The 22724-nt window shown below is 41.6% G+C and overlaps 2 long non-coding RNA genes across 5 annotated transcripts in view; one reads left to right on the plus strand and one right to left on the minus strand.

The window, feature by feature from the left end:
* LOC133380738 (uncharacterized) overlaps positions 1 to 15839 on the plus strand; it is a 50493-nt gene extending 34654 nt beyond the window's left edge. The window contains exons 2-3 of the long non-coding RNA XR_009761524.1: positions 4134 to 4192; positions 15324 to 15839. This is a non-coding gene — a long non-coding RNA (uncharacterized LOC133380738). The remainder of the gene's footprint in view (positions 1 to 4133; positions 4193 to 15323) is intronic.
* Positions 1 to 22724, minus strand: part of LOC133380737 (uncharacterized) — a 72112-nt gene that overhangs the window by 27102 nt on the left and 22286 nt on the right. For 2 of the 4 annotated variants that reach the window (XR_009761522.1, XR_009761523.1), the window contains exon 4: positions 22368 to 22547. This is a non-coding gene — a long non-coding RNA (uncharacterized LOC133380737). Of the gene's footprint in view, positions 1 to 20208; positions 22548 to 22724 lie in introns of those variants that run through there. The other 2 variants (XR_009761520.1, XR_009761521.1) reach the window with 1 other exon arrangement.

Here is a 22724-nt window from a genome sequence, read left to right on the forward strand (position 1 = left end):
CTGGGCTCCTACTAGGAGGAAGGGTGGGATATAAATCTAATAAATAAATAATAAAATAGGGATATCCATTTTTAATGGATTATACACAGAATGTAATGGTTCAGACCTGATCAAGCTTTGTCCCCATTGGACCACCTTTTACATTAAGCACCTACTTATGTTCAAGCCACTCATGCATTTTTTTTAAAAAGCCAGACTAATAATATGCCCCAAAACCCCACATACCCATATATAATATGCATAGAAGAGTCACTACTATACTTCAGTATTCTTATGCAGTTATATGCATCGTTGTATGTATCTGTATATGTGCTGATTACTTTAAGAAACCTGAAAGACTGGGAGTTTTCAATTATTTTAATGGATGGAAATGTGCACAATAAGCAAGAGACAACAAAAATCAATTTACAGGAAAAATATTCTATACCATTAACACAATTTCAAAGTTTCCAGTTCACAGTTTGTCTTGAAGCAAAAACAATCAAAGAGTCTTCTGGCATCTTAAAGACTAACACATTTATTGTACATATGCTTTTGTGAACTCAAGGCCAGTTTGTCAGATGCAGTTTCAAAGAGCTCTGTCATCACTCCCTGATTTTATCTTTTTTGTATATACTTGATATTATTAGGACTGCTTCACACATTATTATTAACCTAAGTGGGGAATGTGTGCATCTGAATCCTCCTCATTCTAGTCTAGAATCCCAAAGAAGGGAATAGACTCACTTTTTCCGATGACAAAGGCAGGGGACTGGAGAGGCTTTGCAGTTTAGAGCTATCTCAACTTGGCAGGGATTGAATGCCAGAGCACATAACTGTCCTTTTGCTCCAGTTTTCCCCAGAGATTTTTCTACATTTCAGAGATGTCATATTTTACCACTTGTGGACATTCTCAGCTTGAAGGCTAAATATAGGATTAACATAAATTGCTCTACTACTTCTAGATCTTGGCCAAAGAAATTTGTAGCAAAGTGCAGAAATGCATGAACATTCCATATTTGTTTCACTAGATGATATTCTGCTTTAGGCTTGACAATCTTGAACAGTTTGTGTTTAAAAAGTGCAATGTAATTGTTAAAGATAATATTTTAAAAGGTTTGATAATGTATGGAACAATTGTATCTTTACATTTAGTTTCATCTGGTTGTTTTGTTAAAAGTCCACAAAGGACAACATGTTTTGGCTTCAAATATGCTATTCTGAATACTGAAAAATGAATAATTACTTCTTTTAGATATATCAGACACAATCCAGTTGATTTAAGTGGGAGAGACATAAGGATGTACTTAACTTCTGCTTATCAATGGTGCTTAAAAGGGCTTAGCTTTGTCTAGATTGTGCCCATTATTAATATTCTGCAAAAAGTTAAAGGTTTTCAATGGTTTTTTTTTAAAAAACATTTTTTCAGTAAATCTATGTATGTTTGCATTAATCATGGATCCAGGAACCATTATTTCCCCTCTTTGACCTCCATGATGAGTGGATTTTTGTTTCCTGCAAGTTTATAACCAAATTATAAATATCATATACCCATTTTGTAAAGAAAATCATTCCAGAATAATCCCATTAAACACCATAGTCCAATGAATAGGTTTGATAGTTACTGACCAGAAATGGACTAAACAGGATTTATTTTCAAGATAATTAAAAGTTTTATTTGTTCTCACTCAGATATATTTAAAATTATTTCTGATAAACTATGAGTTTACTTTGAAAACCAGGCATACATATGGAGAGAAAGGATTCTACCTTCAACTTTGCAAAAGCAGAATTGAAACTTCTTAAAGAAAAGAAAAAGAGACAACTGTATGACAGAGATGGAGTAGAAAGTAAAAAGGTTAAGTGAGTTGTCTGCCTACAAAGTTTATAATGCACATTAGTCCAGTCTGAAAAGGTCAGGGATTGACAAATTAGTAGTGGATGGGGATGAAATATGTGCCACAAAACATAGCTGTGTGGGTATCACCCAGGAAGCATGTCCTCTGTGTGAAAACCCGTGGATGTGTGTTTCAAAATTGCAACTTTTTTCTATAGTACTTTTCCCTGTACAAAGTAGTTTAGTTTAGTAGTTTATGTCTGTTTCCGATAGTAAACTGTGCCCAAAGTCAGTCTCATTCAAGCACACAACTGGTACACTGAGAGACAGTGACTTTACCAAGACCTCTCAGAAACTCTCAAAGCTGGGAGGGCATTTGAATCTGCCTCTCCTACACCCAAACCCAGTATCATTACCCTACTATGTTCCAGTATGTATCTCTCACACATGATTCTGTGTACACCTGTATGTGAATACTTTACTCTGCCATCTATTTGCTCTTTGTATTGCTCTTTCAACCAGCCTGTCTGTCTGTGTTTTGGCAAATACATCTCTTTGGGGATATAATCTGCTTTGATTTTGCACGCATTTGTATGCATATCCTTCCATGTTGGAACATATATTACTGTACATTACTCTTTGGATGGCTATTGTTGTTCCTTGTTTTGATTGCATGGACTCATGCTTCCAGACTTTTTTTTATTGTGGGATCAGTGCTCTTCATGCATAAAAGTTTTCTCTCCATGATGGTAATAGCATCAAAGTGCCAGCTCATTCCCTCCCCTCATTTAATTCGAATTTACCCTTTCTACAGAAAATATATATTTTTAAAAATATACTATTGCCACCAAACACCATTTGCAACCCAGTCTGGAAGCAGCCTCTTAGTCTTGTTTGTATACCTTTCTGCCTGAGTGAACCGATTTGAGAGCGTGAGAAGAGGTGTGCGTTTGTTTTTGTGTTTATGTGCCTATGGCTGTTTCTGCGTGTGCTTTTGTCCCTCTCCCCGACGGCAGCGTTACTGGGTAGGTGGGTGGGTGACTCATCTTGCTTTTGAAAGGCAGCCCTAAGCTTTATAACGGCGGGAGCGGCCCCAGATCCAGCTCTGCTCTTCCTCACCGTCGCTGCTGCCCTGAAGGAAACCCTGAGAGAGGTTTAACGCGCAGAAAGCTACAGACGCAACCCCAGGGAGAGAAAAGAGGAAGCCATGAGGAGCCTGAGCTGTGTTCCCCTCCTCTTTCTGCTGCTCTCAGTGGTAGACTCTGTCATCATCACTGGGGTGAGAGAGGCAGCCTCCTCAGGGCAGGGAAGCTCACCACCAAATATACTTGCACATGCACAAGCAGTGACGAGGCACTAGTTATTTTTCCGACGGGTCAAGCTGGCGAGAGAATGCTATGTGTGTGTCCCTGGTGTCATGAGCCTGCAGAATATTTTGGCGGAAAACTTGGGATTGTCTAAAACCAGCAGGGGCAGTGTCAGGACAGCGGTTTGAGCGTGTGAGAGAGACAGAGTGGGAATGCATAATTATTGAGAGTACTGTATCTATGGAGAAAGGAACTGATGAGGTGCTGCTCGGTTCTTTTATTGTGAAGAGTCCAAGTCATGGTGATGCGTCTACTGGGAGGCGACGACTCGAGTGCTTTGGGTGTTTTATGTGGGCGCTGGGAGGCGTTTGCCTGATTCTACTTGCTGAAGTTTATGAGGTGAGGGAGATGTTTGACCCTGAGGCTGGGATGATGAACTTTTTGTGCGTGCCTGATATCAACTGTTTTAGGATTTGTCCTGAGCTGTTGTTATTCTGAGAGTTGTCTGATCAGGTGCCACTAAGAAAAGAGGGTGGGAGCAGGAGCACTATAAAGACAGACGCCTAAGATACTGAGGTCATTCAAGAATCTCTTCCCGCAGCGGCTGTTTTCACGTTGTGTGGTGGAGAGGACGGCTGCTTTCCGTAGCCTGGCGGCAGCAGAGCTACTCTAACTGATTTAAAGCTCTTATTGGTGCCTGGGAGGGAGTTTGGAGCTGTCTGTCCTTGCATTGTCCTAACCAGTAACTCAAAAGTATCTCCGCCTGCCAGACCTCGCCTAATTGTGTCCAGTCTGGAAGTATGGGGAACTGATGAGCCTGTGTGAGGAAATTCATTTCTGAGAAGTCTGTCCTGGATTTGATACTGCTCAGGTCCTTAAATCTGCGTTCTGCTGCCCCATTTAATTTCTCAGACAAGGAAGGTCAGCGGGAGGTTCTGTCTCCCCCTCCCGCCTGCCCCACTTTTCAAGAAGGCATTTTAAACTATTCAAAATTCCCTGTTGTCTTGCAGAAAAACTTTTTATGCAAAAGTGAAGGACGGAAACAAGAGTCTGAACTTCATGATGAAAGGTTTGTTTTCTTTTAAAAGCTCCAACCAGGTATTTCAGCATAGGGAAAGACATGAAATCACACTGTTATGTGCCTTCAAGTCGATTTCAATTTTGGCAACCCTATGGGCCTGTTTACAAGGGGCCCAGGATCCACATTATAAATGCTTCTTTTTGCAGTGGGATTGATTTGGACGGTTCATATACGTCCGTCCTCGCTCCAGATTTTAGTTTTTGGTGTTCACATGCTCCCGCATTAACTGCATTCGGGTTTTTTCTTGCTGCGCCCCCATATTGAAATGTTAACTGAAGTGGTGGTGTTTCCTTGTCTCCTGCAGGTAAAGTCTGCAGACACTGGGGGGTGCTATTCTTCTATTTTCTGCTGTTAGTTTCATCCAGGCAAAACTCACGTTCCTGCATTACAGGCAAACATTCCCCGCCCCATGCTCGCTGAAAACCCCCACCCGTCCATGTCACTGTGAAGAGTCTTCTGACAGACTTCCTGGACCATGACAAAGGTCTCCCAGGAATGGCCATTCTGGTGATAGCTAAGAGACCCACTCCACTATAGCCATAGACAGAATGGACCCATGACACCAATGTGTCTTAGCCACTGTGAAGAGTCTTCTGACAGACTTCCTGGACTGTTCCTCCGGTCATGACAAAGGTCTCCCAAGGATGGCTGTTCTGGTGATAGCTAAGAGACCCACCCCACTATAGCCATAGACAGAATGGACCCATGACACCAATGTGTCTTAGCCACTGTGAAGAGTCTTCTGACAGACTTCCTGGACCGTTCTTCCAGTCATGACAAAGGTCTCCCAAGGATGGCTGTTCTGGTGATAGCTAAGAGACCCACCCCACTATAGCCATAGACAGAATGGACCCATGACACCAATGTGTCTTAGCCACTGTGAAGAGTCTTCTGACAGACTTCCTGGACTGTTCCTCCGGTCATGACAAAGGTCTCCCAAGGATGGCTGTTCTGGTGATAGCTAAGAGACCCACCCCACTATAGCCATAGACAGAATGGACCCATGACACCAATGTGTCTTAGCCACTGTGAAGAGTCTTCTGAAAGACTTTCCCTTTTTTACAGGGTCCATGGCGGGGAACAGCCAACTGATTTGGAAGCCAAACAAAGGAAGTAGACAGAATTCTTGAGGAATATTAGCTTTTAATTAATTTTGTACATCGGTGCATGCATACCTCATGGTCATTGAAGAAGTAGGTACTGCGATTATTGTTTTGGCTTAAAAACATTCAGTCTATGGTGCCAAAATAAAAAAAGGAGAAAGGGGAAATGGTTGCTTGGCTATCCATGGTGAGTAGCCATGCACAGTGCCTAGACTATGGATTGCATGGCAGTTTTTTTCATATTTTTTTCCATATATTCAGACACTGCCTAGACATGACCTGTGTGGAAGTCAGTGGCTGCCTTTCTGGGACCACAATATTTTGAGAGGAATGGCTCAGTGTTGTGTTGTGAACCAGGGACAGCTTTGGTTTAAATTTTGGTGGGAGACTACATGTGCCTGCTGCAGAATAAGAAGGTGAGAGAAACCCTGAAAAAGAATGATACTGTTCACAATGTTTTCCTTTTGGAAAGGAAAGGGGCTTCCCCTCTGCCCAGTACCCACCCATCAAATCTTCTCCCCTCCTCCTCCCCTCCCTGCCCCTCCCCCAGGTCAGTTTCACCTATCCTAAGCATGATTGCACAGGAGTAAAGCCCACTGAACTGAATAAGCACGCAAATGATCAAACCTGCCCTCCCCTCCTCCCTCCCATAACCTCGCTTTTGCCCGTTCCCTCCCCCTTCCTTCAGCCCTCCAATTCCAATCACTTCCTTCCCTCTCTCCTTCCAATCCCCACCTTCCCCCTCCCCCTCCTTTCCTCTACTCTCCCCCTCCTCCTCCCCCATAGTCAGTTTTATCTATCCCAGCCATGATTGCACAGGAATAAATCCCACTGAACTCAATAAACATGCAAATGATCAGACCTGCCTTTCCCCTCCTTCCCCTCTCCTCTCCCTTCCTCCTCCCTTATTCCTCCTCCCCTGCAGACTCCAGGCTTCCCTCCCCATGGTCAGTTTTACATATCCTAAGCATGATTGCACAGGAGTAAATCCCACTGAACTCAATAAACATGCAAATGATCAAACCTGCCCTCCTGCTTCCCCTCCTGCCTGCTCCCATCCCACTCCTCCCCTCCACATGCCCTGTGGTTAGTTTCACCTATCCTAAGCATGATTGCAGGGGAGTAAATCCCACTGAACTCAATAAACATGCAAATAATCAATACATTCTAAGCAAACTTGCACAGGATCCCATTTCTTATCTCCCGGATAAAAAACAGATAAATTTACTAATAGGCAAAAAACCTTTCAGTTTAAAAATGTACCTATAGCCAATAGACATTTCTATCAAACTTTAGAAAGCACCGAAATTAGGCAGCTATAGTGAATGGACCAAGGGGGCAGGAGACCTGACCTCCTCTCTGAGATATTGTACTGCCCTACAAATTTGTCAAAATGCAAACACAATTTGGGTTGCTCTTTCACAGTCCAATCTACTTGCTGTGTAGCTTGGAAGAATTTGGTAACATGCGTCTCTGAGCATATGGTGAGTGGTGGCAACACCTGCAATCAGCCCAAATAACAGAAACAAGACATGTGCTGTGCTGATCTTGTTTTAGCAGGGAGGAAGCAACAATATTAAAACATTTGATATAGTTCAGATAGTCACTTTAAATATGTTTGATTTACTTTGCAATATTAGTGAAGTTTCCTATAGTAAATAATTCTCTTTTGCTTCTGTTTCTGTGAATATGTGAAGTACAGCAATATTTTGCAACACTAAAAAAACACTCCAAAAACAATTTTGGAGCAATGGCACTGACTGTTCTGCAGAATAGTTTCCAGTGGGCAAGAGGAGTGTCTCAGCTTGCACAAGATAGAACAGTGAGAGGTGAAATATATTCTAGCAAAATTCTAGGTGTGCTGTATGTTTTTAATTGACCATGCCCACCTTTCCTTAAGTGGTGTAGTTTAAGCATAGCAGGATGAAAATGCATCTTGGGCAGTGCAAGTTTGTTTTTTCCAACAGCTAGAATCATTGCTTAAGTAGCAACATTCTGTAATCCATCTGATTTTAGATCCAACTGCAGTTTCAGATTCAACTGTTAATGCACCCAAATAAAAAGAGCATAACCTCCAGTTTGAAACACAAAAGGCTGTCTTCACCATCATATTGCATTGACCAATAAAAAGGCTTTGAAATTAATAAAAATAAATTTGACATAAATTTCTAGGATGAATAATGAGAGAAATATAATTTTCTAGGTTACATTCTCTATAGAAACAGTAGTAACACAGAAAAGAAGCAAAGTAAGAAGAACACCAACTAACATGCAAAAATGTAATTCTCCATCTTTGGAGATGGCAGGTGTTGCCACCACTTACCATATGCTCAGAGGCACATGTTACCCAATTCTTCCAAGCTACACAGGAAGTGGATTGGACTGTGACAGACCAACCCAAATGGTGTTTGCATTTTGACAAATTTGTAGGGCAGTACAATATCTCAGAGAGGAGGTCAGGTCTCCTGCTCCACTGGTGCATTCACTATAGCAGCCCAATTGTCCTGCTTTTTCAAGTTTGATAGAAATATCTATTGGCTATAAGCACATTCTTAAACCGCAAGGTTTTTTGCCTATTAGTGAATAATTTTATAGGGACAATGTAAAAGTTCTCCAAACATAAATCTGCTTTCTTTAACAATTATTTATTTATTTATTTATTTATTTAATTTGTATCCCGCCCTTGCTCCTTTTCTGCATGATTTATTTTGGATCAGTTGTGCCTTTGATCATGTAATCTTGAGCTTTGTACAGTTTCATTGTCAGTAGTGTAGTGGCAAATTCAGAAATGCAGGGTTCCATCATGATAGTCACACCACTCCCACTCACAGCCATGCCCCCTGGATTCACTGTCTCTTTGGCAATTATAGAACCAGAATAAAAATGCTGTGTGTATAGGCTCACCCACCCACTTCTCAATCTCTCTCTCTGGGGCCTAAATGTTCCAGCAACATTTTGATTTTAAGAATTCTGAAATGAAGGCAAGTGTGAAGCTAGGATTTGGGACACCACAGTACTTTGCCATGAAGCTCACTTCTCACTTACTCAAGGAGCCAATCAGCATGAAAGGGAAGGCATATGTTAGCTGCTGAGGAGAGTCCTCTCATTGACTAACTCGCCTCTTTTCATTCTGTTTGGCTTCAATTGGAACAAAAGGACAAAGGAAGCATGGTGTTAGCCACTGAAAAGAATCTCACTTGGCTAACACACTCCCCTTTCATACTGATTTCCTCCTCTGCTGTTTCGCACTTGGCTGTCACTTATGGTCATGGTAAAGTAGAGTTGCAAGGGAGGAATTTTGGATATGGCAGCAACTATACGGAAAAGGAAGAATTTGGCAGGAAACTGAATCATATCTTTAGGTTTCCCCCTCCCCCAGTTGTATTAATGAAAGAATAAAAGAAGTAAACAGTGATTTTGATTAATACTTGTGATTGGGACAAATCATCCTTTCTTTGCTAGGTTCTTTTGTATGACAGAATTGTTAACCCTGTTAAATATAAATTTATTCAGCAGTGCCATCTGCTTAATACTTAAGGTCAGACAGAATATATATGCTGATTTCTGAATGTATTATATTCTTAATGTTTATTCAGTCAAACTACAGCATGCTTAGAGACTTCAGTAACACTGCTTAGAGACTTTGGTAATTAAGCAGTATATAAATATCATTATTTATTTCATTTATACTGCACCTTTCTTTCATCAAGAAACCCAAGGTGGCATACATGTGGTTCCCAGGTGGTCTCTCATCCAGGCACTTACCAGACCCAGACCCGCTTAGGTTCAGCAAGTGGTGGCCTTAGGTGCCTCCAGACCATTCCCCATTTTTCAAAACAAAAACACACACACCCCTTACAGCTGTTATTTTTCATAAAGAAATTATTTGAAGTTCACCTTCGTTTTCCCCAACTCAATGTTCAGACAGAAGAAGCGCTTTGAGAATAGCAATGACCAAGCCAGGTAAGATAAGCCCTTCAATCAGTGTCCCTGTGAGATGACACTGAAGACTTGTCCTAAGAGGAGTAGTGTAGAGACCAGGCCTCTTAAGAGCATCGTAATATGTGTGAGGTGCCTCCTCTATGACCTTGAGAAAACTTAGGGAAGAGGAAGAACAAATTACCCAAGGCATCCTAGAAAAAGAGACAAGGGTAAGATGGAAAAAAGACAAGGTCAAGAGAAGGCTGGCCACTATCTGACAGCAGGGAATTTCATTGGCGATCCACTGCATGTCGAGGGTGTTTTTGGTAGTTTTTTCATATGTGGGCTGTTGTGTCCATATCAGGTGTTTAAGAAGAGTTTTAGAAGGGACATGGGTGATGCCACCCCAGTTTCAGTAATTATGGGTAGAGGAATGTATAGCCATGGGGAGGTGGTGAGCTACCATAGAAGACCATGACAATATTATCTATGGTTTGTTCCTCGTTCCCACTCCTCTCATGGATGGGCTCCTCGTTGCTCATCTGCTGTGCCCACTGGCCTGAGTGTGCTGTTGTCTAACGCCAGATCAGTACACACTAAGACCACACTCATCCCTGATTTGATCATGGATGAAGGTGCCGATTTGATGTGCGTAACCAAGACCTGGGTGGGTGAGTGGGGCGGAGTTTATATGACCCAGCTTTGCCCACTTGGATTCTTGATGCAACACCAGCACAGGCTGCAGGGACAGGGGGCAGGAGTTACTGTGGTCTAGAGAACTTCTATCTCTGCCACCAGGAAACCACTCTGTCTTGGAGCTGGCTGTGAGGGCCTGCACCTGCTGTCAGGCCAAAGAGATAGAAAACTAGGGTTGCTGCTGGTGTACCATTCACCCTGCTGCCCGGCAGCTTCTGTGACCAAGCTGGCAGATACATGAGTAAACCATCATAACCGTGTCTACTGTGTGGCGGTGAGGGCGGTGAAGAAGGCCCACTTCTCTGCCACCATCACATCCTCAAGTAGCTGCCAGTGGATCTTTTCTGTATTGTCAGGAGTCTGTTGACATCAATTCTGGGAAAGGAAGTTTTAGACCTTTCAGAGGCCCACTGTGAATTGTCTGCAAAGCATTTTGAGGGTAACTTTGCTTGCCTCCGTAGCAATCTTGATGCCCCATCCACATCTACTGTAGTCCCCAGTGAGGTCTGCAACAACTTCTGCAACTTCTTGGGAACAGTTTCAGTTGATGTGGCCTGGTGATGGGGACAAGGTGCTTGCGATGATGTGGCCAGCAACATGTCCTCTTGACTCTTGCCCTTCATGGCTTATTAAAGCTTGCTGAGGGCATTTGACCGAGTGGATCAAGGGTGTGGTCAATGCATCATTGCAGGAGAGAGTGGTTCCAGCCACCCTGAAAAGGTGATGATCCGACCGGTCCTAAAAAAGCCTGGACCCATTGGTTTGTGACAACTACCGCCCGGTTGCAAATACCTCCTTTTTAGGGAAGGTGATTGTGGCACAGCAGTTGCAAGTACTCTTAGATGACACAGCTTATCTTGAACCATCCCAGTCTGGGTTCAGGCCTGGTTATGGGTCTGAATCAGCCTTGGTCACCCTGATGGATGACCTTCATCAGGAGGAGGACAGGGAGAGTGTGACCCTTTTATTCTTACTTGATCTCTCGGTGGCTTTTGATACTATTGACCATGGTATCCTTCTGAGCCAACTTGTTGAGATGGGCATTGGAGGCACCGTTTTACAGCGGTTCCAATCCTACCTCCAGAGTCATTTTCAGAGAATAGGATTGGGAGATTGTCTTTTGGCCTCCTGGCAGTTGTGCTGTGGGGTGCCATCTTGTCCCCAGTGCTGTTTAACATCTATATGAAGCCCTTGGGAATGGTCTTCAGGAAATACGGGGTGAGGTGTCAACAGTACGCTGATGATACCCTGCTCTATTTCTCTGTAACATCTGAATTGGGAGAGGCCCTGCAAGCCCTGGACCAGTGCCTGGACTCGGTGGTGGGCTGGATGAGGGCCAATAAACTGACTCTGAATCCTACCAAGATGGAGGCTCTGTGGGTTGGTGGTTCCCAAGTTTGGATAATTGGTCAGTTGCCTGCTTTGGATGGGGTTGCCCTCCCTCTGAAAGAGCAGATTTGTAGTCTGGGGATGCTCTTGGATCCATCTTTTTCACTAGAGTTCCAGGTGACCTCAGTGGCTAGGAATGCCTTTTACCAGCTTTGGCTGGTAAGAAAACTGACTGGGATAGCCTGACCACTGTTGTCCATGCATTGGTCACCTCCAGGTTGGATTACTGTAATGCACTCTATGTGGGGCTGCCCTTGAGGTTAGTCTGGAAGCTGCAGCTGGTGCAAAATGTGGCGGTGAGACTGCTCACTGGGGCAGGGTATCGCCAACATGTCACCCTGCTGCTGAAAGAATTGCACTGGCTGCCTATTAGCTACTGGGCTAAGTTCAAGGTTCTGGTTTTGGTGTACAAAGCCCTATACAGCTTGGGACCAGGATACCTGAAAGATTGTCTTACCCTTTATATACCCAGTTGATCACTATGATCTGCAAGTAAGGGCCTCCTGCAGATACCATCTTATCAGGAGATCGATTTCACACAACATAGTAAGCAGACCTTTAGTGTAGTGGCACCTACCCTTTGGAATTCCCTCACTGTAAATATTAGAGGTTCATAGGGTTTTCGTGGTAAGAGGTATTCAGAGGTGGTTTACCACTGCCTTCCACTGAGTTTGGATGCATCTTAGGGCTCATCCAGACAACTGTAAAATGTGTGACACGCCCACTATGTGTGTTCATTATTTTTCGGTCGTCCAAATGGCATCTTGCGCTGTTACGCATTTTTGCAGGTTAAATCCGCTCCTTGCAATACCGGCAAAAATGCTATTTGCTGTTTAAAATCGGGAATCATCTGCTGTGCCTTCAGGAGTTAGGATGCAATACCACGGACTTTACAGCTGATGGATGGTTCTTGGGCATTTCCCCTTGCCCCTTCTCCTCATTCCAGCCAATCACATATCTGCACTTTTGCGCATGTGCGAGAATAAGCCCGGGAAAATTGAACCAATCATCGCAATGGTGGGGTGTTGGGGGGGGCCCTGCAACTACTGCACAGATGCATTCTATTTTTTGCCAGCCTGCAAACTGGGCGGCCACTCTGGGTGAGATCTGCAATGCACAGCAAGCGAGAAAGGGGGGGTGGTCGGTTTCAGTCTGCCTCTGGAAAGCTTTGTCAATTTCATTCTACTAGCTGGGGTTTTTGCTTCAAATCAGAAAAGCATACATTCCTTTAAGTGTAATATCACAAATACAAACAAGAAAAGGTTTGCTGGTCGGTTTCAAGCCTGCTCCAGAAAGCTTTGTCAATTTCATTCTCCTGGGAAGGAAAGGGGGGGGTGACATGTTTCTCGCTTTTTTGGAGAAATAAGTGCAATTGCCAGCATGTGTATCTCCTTAAATATCAATAAAGGCAGAAAAGCATACATTCATTTAAGCATAATATCACAAATACAAACAAGGCAGGCGTGAAACCGACCAGCAGCCTTCCCTTCTGAGGTGAGAACTCCTTTACAGCCATATTGTGCTTTGTTGCAAAGGGGGAGAGGAGCATACGTAATTTTTTTGCTGACCAATTGGTTGATAGGGGGAGGTTTTAGAGGCAGAGCTTGGAAAAAGCAAAAAGAATGTAGGGGTCTTACCGCTGCGTGTGCGGATGCAAAAAAGTGTTTTTTTAATTGGGAAAGAGCAAACTAAAAGGCAAAGTGAGGACTATCAGATGACAAACCAAATATGGAAACCGTGGATTATTCCGCTCCGTTTGGATAAGCCCTTAGTCTGGTGTCTCAGTTTTGACCATTCCGCCTTGACTCTAGCCTCGTGGTCTAGATTCCTGACGGCATTGCTCTCAGCTTCTTCAACACTCTCAAACCCCCTCACCACGTTAAGGTGTGCATCCTAAAGGCTGTTAGAACAAATTAAACTAGAACTGTCACTAAAAGCTAAAATGATGAAACTGAAGTTATCATACTTTGGACACATCACGAGAAGACATGATTCACTAGAAAAGACAATAATACTGGGAAAAACAGAAGGGAGTAGAAAAAGAGGAAGGCCAAACAAGAGATGGATTGATTCCATAAAGGAAGCCACAGACCTGAACTTACAAGATCTGAACAGGGTGGTTCATGACAGATGCTGTTGGAGGTCACTGATTCATAGGGTCGCCATAAGTCGTAATCGACTTGAAGGGACATAACAAAAATATTAGACAGGCACCATCTCTGTTATCTTTTCGGAGTCTACTGAAGACCTTCCTCTTTCAATAAGCCTTTTAATTAAAGACTATATCCCAGTCTAAGTCTGTGTTGGGATTGCTTGTTAAGACTAAAAAAGATGTTTTTAAAGATATTTTGTTTTAATATGTTTTTAAAGATGTTTTGTTTTAATGTTTTAAAGTCTGTTTTTATGATATTTTTGAGTGTTTTTAGTGTTTTTGATTGCTGCCCTGGGCTCCTACTGTAAGGAAGGGCAGGATATAAATTAAATAATTAAATAAATAATAAGATCATTCCTGCATATATTATTGCTGAACCAAGTATCCGGAAAAAGAAGGAGGGGCCAAAGCCAAGATGCTGGAAAGATAGAAATTTATTGTATTATAAGCCCAATGCGTTTCAGCCTGTTATTTTTCAGGCCTTCATCAGGGGAATGCAGGCTAGCGAGAAATTCAAATGAGCAGACCGCTTACAACAGTATAAACGCCTCTAATTTCAAACATCCACACTGAATTGCATAAATAACTCTGGCAGTATTGCACGTTGAAAAATGGTTCAAAGTGTACTTTTTTTGATTAATAGGGTTTACAAACTCTGTCATTTTACATGTAAACCTGCAGTAGGCACAATGTTATTAATCAAGATTATATTGAAATTATATATTGGACAGACCTCTAGAATTGTTAAAAAACGCATAGGGGAACACCTCAGCAATATTAGAAACAAGAGGTCTGGTGCCCCCTTAGTGGATCACTCTATTGCCAAACTTAAATTTTGGATTTTAGAAAAAGTATGTGAGGAGAGCAATGACGCTTTACTTAGGAGAATGACATGGATACTGAATTTGAAGACAATGACCCCTAATGGTCTAAATGAGGAGCTCGAGTTTCTTCCTCTATTATGAAATCCAGAAAATATCCATGGTCTCTCCCTTGTTTTCCACTCCCAGATGGTTGTCATTCAGTAATAAGTAAAATACTTAAGTGATCCCACCAGTATCTTATTTCTGGTTGCTTATACACATGCCTAATGTTCTGTTCTTTGAGGCGTTTATACTGTTGTAAGCAGTCTGCTCATTTGAACTTCTCGTTAGCCTGCATTGTAAGTCATAGATTGACTTATAGATTTTAGATGTATGATTTTACATGTTTATGTAAGTAAATTTGTTCTTGCTGTTTTTTTAATTTTATTTTATTTTATTCGATTTATTAGTCGCCCATCTGGCTGGAAACCCAGCCACTCTGAGTGACGTACAAAATAAAGGCATAGAAACATCAAACATAAAAGTATATAAACATCAAAAAACAAGCAATAAAACTAAACAACAAAGTAGAAGCTATCCCTCAACCCACACAGCCCAACCCAAAGATCAGAAAGTCCTCCTAAAGAAGCTGTGTTTGAAGGCAGGAGGGTGGGGCAAGGCAGGTGGAAGCAGCCTCCCCTGATGGCAACACAGTCACTCTCCCCTCATCATTTATAGCCCCTGATGAAGGCCTGAAAATCAACAGGCTGAAACGTGTTGGGTTTATACATACAATAAATTCCTACTTTTCTAGCATCTTGGTTTTTGCCCCCCCACTTTTGTTCTAGCCACTTCTTGTTGGTACCACTTATTGCTCCAGGCATTTCATTTTTTGTTCCAACAGTACAACCAACTTGCATTTGTTGCATGTGTACACCATGTTGTTCTCAAGCAATAGAAGAAACATTGCACACACCTTGGAGCAGCACTACTGGAGTGTCCTTTCTGTCCATAGTAGCTATTACCTTTTGTTTCTGTCTTCCTACTTGCATTAGAACAACCTGTGCTTTGTCATATCCTCCTTGAAGATTAATAGGAGAGTCCTACTGGTCTATGATGCATGCTAGAAGACAACATTTTGTTGGGGATCTCCCTCTTGACCTCCCACACCGAGCTTTGCTGCCAAACTCTTGTTTGGTCGCTCTCTGAGAGTTGGCTCACTTGTATATCCTCTGGACTTCCTCTCCTCTGGTTGGTTAGGAGTCAGGAAACAGAATGAAACTCCCAGCACAAACAGCTGCTGACAGTTGCACTCAGCAGTTATCAGGTCACTCCCCTTCAATCAACAGCTATCAGGACACACCCCTTCCACTCAAGCGTCTCTGGAGCCCTTCAGCCTTTCCACCTACTCAGCTAACCACAGAGTAACTCAGAACAGCTGAGTACATGGTGAGCACACCATATGAATTTTAGGAATTGGTTTTGCATTTCCTTCCCCTTTGACTTGTAAACTAACATAACCTTGTACCTCATCTCTGAATTTAAAATAAAATTGTATTAATGACTTTGAATGTTACTGTACAACCCAGGTTTTCTTCTTCTCAAGCTACCATCTATTTTATAAATGTGCACTTTGATATCAATTCCTTATTTAAATTACATAATATTTATGCAGTAGATATTTATGCAGTAGAGTATAATTGAATTCATAATGAATTCTAAAGTGAACATTTGTTTCAGTGGACAGTAATGTTTCCCTCAGAACCATTATCTGCTCATAAACTCTTATGAATCTGCCTATTTATGATGCCATTACTCAGCAGAATATTAGAGCTTAGCAGTCCTAATATTTGAAGAAAGGGGGTAAACTTAAACAGTGCAATCACAATCCTAACCATGTCTAAGAAGCAAGTCTTACTGAATTCAGTGCGGCTTTCCTCCTGGGTAAGTATGGTTAGGATTGCAGCCTGAATGTATACACTGATTTCACTGAGGCAGGTATGGGGAACCAGATGTTGCTGAACTACAGCTCCCATCATCCATAGCCATTGGCCATGTTTGCTGGGACAGATTGGAATTATAGTTCATCAACATCTGGAGAGACAAAGATTCCCCACACCTCCACTTCAGAAATTGTCACAAACTGTAGTCAAAAGCCACTTTGGCATTCAGTTGATTTGAGTCAAATTTCTGATACCACCACGACTCAGCTGACTCTCATTACTTCTGTTTTCAAATGAAATTTCTCCCACTGTAAAGCTGCTTTTATTTGAAAATGATATTATTATAAGAGAAAGTTACAACTGCACAGCTGCACAACATTCTGGATTTCTTCATTGTAAGTTTGACATATCCTATTCCTGTAAGTATAGGGAAGCACACTCTTCTTCTTAAGTAGTCCCCCTTCTATGTTAACCCATACTCCATTCAATGAAGACAGGCATTTCTGTAAAGCTGGGGTAGGGAGCCTTTTTCAGTCTGAGAGTCAAATTCCCTTGACTGCAACCTTTGTAGGCCTGAATGCCATTGATGGATGGGGCAAGAGGCAAATATTTGAGAAGCAATGGAGGTGACTCTTACCTTTGTACAGTATGCAATAGTTAGAGGTATGTATACACACCACACACACAACTCTCCATCTTGCACCCAGACAGTCAGTAGGCATTCAAGGACACATTAATAATATTAGAAGAGCCTGCTGGATCAGGCCAGTGACCCATCTAGTCCAGCATCCTGTTCTCACAGTGGCCAACCAGATGCCTATGGGAAGCCTGCAAGCAGAACCTGAGCACAAGAGCCCTCTTCCCTCTTGTGGTTTCCAGCAATTGGTATTCAGAGGTACACTGCCTCTCACCACGGAGGAGGAACATAGCCATCATGGCTAGTAGCTGTTGAAAGCCTTATTCTCCATGAATTTCTCTAATCTTTTTAAAAATCTATCCAGTTAGGTGGCCATCACTGCCTCTTGTGGAAGCAAATTCCATAGTTTAACTATGCACTGTGTGAAGTACCTTCTTTTGTTTGTCCAGAATCTTTCAACATTCAACTTCATTGGATGTCCACAAGTTCTAATGTTAAATGTAAGAGGGAGAAAAGCTTTTCTTTATCCACTTTCTCCATGCCATGCATAATTTTATACAATTGTATCGTGTCACCTCTTTCTCACATTTTCTCTAAACTATAAAAAGTCCCAAATGATGCAACTTTTCTTCATAGGGAAGTTGCTCCATTCCCTTGATCATTTTGGTTGCCCTTTTCTGAACCTTTTTCAACTCTACAATATCTTTTTTGAGGTGAGGCGACCAGAATTGTACACAGTATTCCAAACCAGCCTCACCATACATTTGTATAATGACATTATGATATCAATGATTTCTAATGATTCCTAGCATGGTGCTTGCTTTTATCACCCCTGCTGCACACTGGGTCGACATCTTCATCAAGCTATCCACTACGACCCCAAGGTCTCATTCCTGGTCAGTTCAGACCCCATGAGAATAGGTTTTTTCCTCAACATGGATCACTTTACACTTGTTTATATAGAATTGTGTTTGCCATTTTACCACCCATTCACTCAGAATGGAAAGGTCCTTTTGGAGCTCTTCATAATTCATCTTTCTTTGAATGACCCTGAACAATCTAATATCATCAGCAAACTTGGCCACCTCATTGCCCATCTGTAATTGCTAGATTGTTTATGAACAAGTTAAAAAGTGCAGGTCCCAGTACTGATCCTTAAGGGACTTCACTTTCTGCATCCCTCCATTGAGAAAACTGTCCATTTATTCCTACTCTCTGCTTCCTCATGAGGACCTCTCCTCTTATTCCATGACTGCTAAGCATACTCAGGAGTCTTTGATGAGGTACCAAAGCATGACAAAAGCACTCAATGAGGGTGTGAAGCAGGGCCAGTGAGGGGTGTGGCCAGGAGGAGATGTGGCCTGGGGAGAATCCCAACTGCAAAATAAGAGGTCTGAGGTCACCACCCCTACTTTAAAGGGTAGGGTGGGAAAAACAGGGAGGGGACACATTCATTTGAAACTATGATACTAAGGGTGGATGGAACTCAACTAGAGTGCATCTGTTCACAGGCAACACAATAAGTAGATGGAAGCTGAAATAGAACTGTTATTTAAAAAAAACTTTCAAAAGACAGCAATTCATAGGTACACATAAATAGCATGTAGGCTAAAAGAAAAAAGTTGTCCTTTGTTGCTGACTCTTAATACTTTTATTTTAAAATACTTTTCCAAGACTAAGCAAAGTATCCTCAGCAGACCAGATCTAGATTATGTAGGGTTTGTTTCACTGCGTACTAACTCCAGTATTGGAGGACGTATGCCTATGAACACCAGTTACTGGGGAATGTGAGTGGGGAAAGTGCTGTTGTGCTCATGTCCTGCTTGCAGACTTCCCATACGCATCTGGGTGGCGAATGTGAGAACAGGATGCTGTGTTGGTGTTGCTGGTGTTGTTATTTTAACAAATTGATAGACTACTGCATAAAACCATCAAAGGGGTGTACAAGATAAAAACAGAATAAAACCCGAAAACACAAATTCTAAAAACAATAACATTATTTCAACACTCTAAAAATAAGACCAACTTTACACATTTTTTAAAAACCACAATTTCTTTAAATATACAATTATATTTTATTTATTTATATCCTTCCCATCTTCCTGAAGGAGCCCATATGAGATCTAGATGGGCCTTTGGCCTGATTCTGTAGTACTCTTACTATTTTCTTATGGAGTGATTCAGCTGAATCATGCTCAGGAATATATGCTGAATATGTACAGTCCATACATATAGGCTGCCTGTGCTCATACTGAATTTCACCGTAGATTTGTGCAGATACAGAAGCATGTGCCTTGTCTGTGCTGTACTATTATTGTCATGACCCCTGAATCCAGTAACAATCCAGACAGATGGAGGCTGCAGAGGCACCAACCAAGGAGTTGGATCAAGTTCAGGGCTTTGAGCTGGCCACTAAAGATCAGGAGACTACTGTGCCTGAGGATTTTGAAGCCCTCAGAAAAATCTCCTTCAAAAACCTGGTTTTAGAAAAAGGGAGCCTAGGTAGAACTGCTAATTTGTTCTCAAGTTTTTAGGTGGTGCATGGTATCATGAGGGGGTCAGAGATGTCCTGCTCTCCTCTTCATTTCAACTGCCATCCCCCAGTTTCACAGATTGTTGTATGCAGTGGCTGGATGCACACATATAGCTGTGAATGAGGATCTCTGCATTCAGCAGATAGCTGGCACTGGCAAAGTGACCTTTAGAAAGAATATAGTATCAGTAATCAAATAGCTCAGGAGCAGTAATCTACTGCTTATCCACACATTGACACAGATTTGCCTTAAGGACATGAAATTGCATTGTGCCAGTCTAGGATTCCTACTGGTTTTAACCTAATAAAACAGTGCAATGCAAGGAATAAGGCACCTGGGCCCAGCTTCTAGAGTTCCCTGGGTCAAGCACTAGCTCAAATGTATTTAGCACCAACTCTATACAGAACATAGAAGCAATGCATCCCCTGCCCAAGGGCTTGTACACAACAAATATGACAGAAAAATGCACTGCTTAATAAAGAAATAGAAATATTGGGCTCCTACTGGGAGGAAGCGTGGGATATAAATCAAATAATAAATAAATAAATAACAGGAATATTGGAGATTTAACTGGTTCTACTGAGAGCAGAAAAGTTGAACTTAAGTTGATTGGAGAAAGTCTTTGTGGAAGAGATTTTATTTTAAGATGAAAAGGAAACTGGCCTCATGGACACGAAGAGATGGAGCCTGTTCTGATAGCAGTATGGAGGAGGCAGGAGTGGGAGAAACAGACACAGGAGACTTTAGAACTTGAATAAATCCCCAGTTCTTCTCAAGGGTCTTCTGGGTGAATGTTTATATAAAAGATTCACAAAATACTTTGAGATAGGATTTCAATATTTTATTTTAACATTTGATATCTGACCATCTTTGATAGTTGACATGCAATGGTATTTAATATATCTATTGTCAGAATAAATTTTATTTATTTATTAGATTTATATTTCGCCCTTCCTCCCACTAGGAGCACAAGGCAGATGGACATATTGCAGACTCTAACTTACAACATGTTCTGTTTCTCCTTAATAGATTTTGGCCTAGTTGTGTCCCAAATGAATAAATACTCTAGATATTTGTCTTTTAAATCAAATTTACCAGAAGATGTAACATAGACAGTTAATAAGATAAAGGATTTAGGCTGCAATCCTATAGCCACTTACATGAAAGTATACCTCATTAAACTCAGTGGCATTTAATTTGCAACAGGCAAGACTGGGATCATGTCGCAGAAGTTGTTTTCATGGATGTTGTAATTTATTTCCATGACTTCCTTGTGGTATGCAATTTTGTACTTAATGTTCTTAGATTTTTGTAGGCCACCATAGGAGACAGGCTAAATACTGAGAAATGCATGAACGAGAAACTAAATAACTTGGTTTACAAAGAGTTAAGATTTCTGAAGCTTTACTTGGTATGCAGAGAAACAAACTCTAATAATTTGTTCTATTTTTAGCTACGAGGTTACACTTGCTATAAATAAATCAAAACATTAAAGGTGTTCAATCTATTAGAAAGAAAAAAGGTCTTCTGCTGTTGGTGGGCCAGGTTAAGCCCCCCCCCCTTAAAAGTGACAAGAGACATTCTGGTGGCGATGAGACACCTCTTACCCCTGCCCTGAACAATGAGACGACTTATAGGTCAAAATCACAAATGTCTACCACATGTCATAATACTAAAAAAAAAAACACAAACAAAGAAATCTAAATAATATATTTAGGTCAGCATGTATACTTAACACCAGATTCATCTCATGAAAATGCCACTGCTGTACTTCTTTGGACAACAAAATAATCATTAACCCATCATCTCATTCTGTCTCTCATTGTTATTGGCAATATGGCTTAGGCTGCAATCCAATACACACATACCTGGGAGTAAGTCCCATTGAACCTAATGGAGCTTACCTCTGAGTAGACATATTTTGGATTGCAGCCTCAGTGGCTTGGATCCAACTAAATAATCCCCACTGATTTCATAGGGACTGCTGTGACTGACTTCAGCTGGATCCATGCCACTGGTTATCTTTACCTAAACAGGAGAAAGCATGGACAGCATATGACATTTGATATGTGGGCTCCACTTGTTAAGATTAAAAGGTTGCCCATCACCTAAACAACTAAATTTAAGGATTCTTGTAAAAAGAAAATCACACTAACGGTTTTGGGGATGTATTTTCTACCTCAATGAGATTTCCATTGTATGCTGGGTGATATTTTGACCACAGGTAACATTTGTGTCTGTGGTGTCAGGTGTGCTTGACAATACCCAAGCACCCAGAGCCAGAAAACACTTGTTCAAAGGAGGCAGAATTTTTCTGTGAAGTAAATGTTTGCCCCTCCCCCTGCATATTGAATAAACAACACAATTTCTGTTCCTTTACAGTGTTTCCCAAACTTTTTAAAAAATTTTTGTTGCTGGACTACAGTTCCCATAATTCCTGACCATTGGCCATGCTGGCTGGGGCTGATGGGAGTTGTAGTCCAGAAACAAAAAAAATAAAAAAGTTTGGGAAACACTGAGCTATTCTTTTTATTTTCAATTACAAACAACAAAAAATCTTATAAAGTGAAAATATTATTAAAATATTGTAAACTGTCTAGAAAAAACTTTGTTACAACTGAGAACTAATGTTATTGGATTTGTGGGATGTTTTTCTAACCTCGTTAAGAAACTGCAAGAAAACTGCCCTTGGTTAGAGAAATGTCCTCAGACAATATTATATAGTTTGCGCCAGCCTATTGACACCTCACACATGCATAATTTCCACCGTGCTGTTGCCCTTGCAACAGAACTTCCCACAGCTGTTGCACCATCTACTGATAGGGTTGGCCTTGTTCCATTCCTTGAAGGCATGCTCAGCCTCCCTGTTACTTTTACAGCCAATCAACAGGACAATGTTCTCCACAATGAGTTCAAAAGTCTCCACCAAAGTTTCTCCACCAAGGTCTCCACCAAAGTTATCAAGGTCAAGGAGAGACATCTCACTTTGGCCTTGGGTGTTCTCTGGTGATGTCCCTGTTGGTTCTGTGGCGGATTGACTGTAGAGTTCTCCTCCAAGCCATTTCTTCCTCTCATGACATCACTGACCATGGTTTCTGACTGTTCTTTTCGCACAGACTCTGCTGAATGGGGACTGTGGAGGAATTCACTCACAGGCAATTTGAACTGAAACAGATTGCAAGTTTATTCAAAGTGTACAGTGCTGGAGAGCCAAGCAGAAAACTGCAACTGACTGTCTTTCTAGAAAATTGCACAGGCCTTTATAGTCTTCAAGGAACAAAAACGTCAGGAGATGAAACTGTCACATTTGGAGCATGCATAATACATAGGAAATTTAGTCTG

This window comes from Rhineura floridana, chromosome 3 (assembly GCF_030035675.1).
Source record: "Rhineura floridana isolate rRhiFlo1 chromosome 3, rRhiFlo1.hap2, whole genome shotgun sequence".
Classification (NCBI taxonomy): Eukaryota; Metazoa; Chordata; class Lepidosauria; order Squamata; family Rhineuridae; genus Rhineura; species Rhineura floridana.